The sequence below is a fragment of the Lagopus leucura genome, unplaced genomic scaffold (genome assembly GCF_019238085.1).
Source record: "Lagopus leucura isolate 7727_CA_CO unplaced genomic scaffold, USGS_WTPT01 Super-Scaffold_100159, whole genome shotgun sequence".
Taxonomy (NCBI): Eukaryota; Metazoa; Chordata; class Aves; order Galliformes; family Phasianidae; genus Lagopus; species Lagopus leucura.
In genome coordinates, this window is record NW_024962335.1 from 31,604,510 (window position 1) to 31,606,859 (window position 2,350).

Genomic DNA, 2,350 nt, shown 5'->3' on the forward strand with positions numbered 1-2,350 from the left:
AGCAAGCATGTCAGACTCTGGCCTTGATCTAAGCTGAGTTCTTCACATAACCAGTGTTACTGCAGCCTTGTACTGACATGTAACCTAGCTCCTATAGTGAGCTATCCAAAGCAGAACATTTTTTCCACCTCTAAATAATTTTATGGACAACTTGAATCGAGTTTTTCATTTAGTACTTTGTGGAAGTTTAAATTTCAGGAAACAGTACCTATATAACCAGTCTCTGAAGAGGAATTAAGACTGATTTGTTGTACATAATTAAGTTAGCCAATTTCTTCTCCCATTGGATTTTGGAGACAGGGTCAGGTGCAGGCAGAGCAAGTAGTCAGATGGAGCATTTTAAATTGCTCTGTCCTTCTGAATATTATCCACTGTCCCTCTCTCACCACAATTAACTAACCCCAGCACACCTGGGCAGGTGGTTATGACCCCATCATATTTGATGATTCCTATGTGTCTCTTCCAACTCAGTATATTCTGTGATTCTATGATTTTCCCATCAATCATCTACACCACAAGGCACTGAATTGAATTGAAGGCACTGAGCTTGAAGGGCTGCTTGAGGTCTTAGTGAGAAATCCCTGCTGTTTCCTGCACAAAGCCTATGCATGTTTTACATGAGGTCAGGTGGATCAACAGCTTAATGGGAACATTAATGGGAACATCTCTTCACAAAATAAACAGAGGAGAAAATAATGAGGTTACACTGTCATTAAGCTGTGAATTTTCCACTCTGTAAACTGGCCTCTTCAGCCTTACTTCTGCTTGCTCAGAGAGCTTGTTTCCTGCAAATTTAAAGCTCCTAAAATCAGTATGAAAAGTACATCTTGGCTTCTGTGCATATTTAAGCAATTTGCAAATGGTGTACACACTACATGGAAGTGATAGAGCACCCAATTGCCAGTATAAAACAATATTGCTACCTCATTTGTTTTAACTTCACAAGCACGATTGAAGCTGGATAATTTTTGAATAAAGCTTTTTAAAAGCAACATTTCTAGAAGGTTTATATTTCCACTGGACATCTAAAAGTGTTGATTGTTTTTTGTTTGGTTGGGTTTTTCAGTTTCCTTTTCAAAAATAGCTCATTATCATCTATTCTGTATTTGGAATGTTCTTCTTTTAAGAACTTCGCTGCAGTGAGTGTCTTTATTATAAGCAGTAGTCACATACTTAAAAATATAGGCTGCATTACGAATGAAGAAGTTTCACAAGAACAACAACAACAAAAACCAACAAAAAACAGTAGCACAAAATAGATTGGCTTCTCATCTATTGCAGCAGAATAGTTGGGATTTACACAAATATTTTCCTCTTTGAAGTTTACTATCTTGCTGCTTTCTAGGTCCACGAGCAATGTACTCATCACCTTATTTGAAGAGCCAGCGATTCGAAGACTGTTAGACTGAGAGCAGTTTTCTGAGCCATCATCTCTCCCACTGGAAGCAGCCATATTTTATGTCCTCATTCATAGGGGATCCATTTTTTCCCATCTACTGTTTGCCTCTGACCAGTGTTTCAGAAAATCACTCCTTGTAAAGATTGGAACCTTTTTTTGATGAGCTTATGAGTGAATTAGATATATAAAAATAGTCTTATTTATTAATGCTTTAAGTTCCACAAAATGTAGTGAGAGATGCTTCAGAGGAGGTGGGATTAGTATCTGTCTCTGTGAAGGGCTGGAGTTCACGTGCTTAGAAAGGAGTTTAGGTACAGATACTATGAAATATATAAACATAGATATTGTAATGTTTTTTTAAGGGCAGCATTTTTGACATATCTCCGTGAGTGGACAATGGAAGTCAGCTTTTATGGTAACTTTATGCAGATAGCCAAAGGTTTAAGCAAACAGTTAATCTTTTGAATATATGAAGTCTGGTAGAAAAACTGCTTTACTGATTTTCACAGTCATTCTTTTTAAATGTACCTCCATCAGATTTCTTAATCTATCTATTAATGAAGGATGCCCAGTGACAAAACTGAAGAACATCAGAAACGTATTGATGCTTGAAAAAGTCTACTCCTGCAGTGCGCATGCAATACACTGCTGCTGCTTTTGAAGCTTTTGGCCACCTAGTGGTCATTTTACGTCTTACTAGCCCAATATTACTTTCTAACCTAATTGGTTATTACAGGACAATTTGGGTTTGATCTTCAAAGACATTTGTCCTCCTGCTTTTAGTCCCTATTGACCCTACCTAGAAATGAAATACAAGTGGAACTTGCTGGGAGGAACACTAGTCACTCCATGAGTCTGCTTTGTAAATTCCTGTACTAGTAGAACCTATTTCTACAATAATTGTGATGGCAATTGTCAATTCAGTATAAAGCATAATTTTTGAGTCATTTA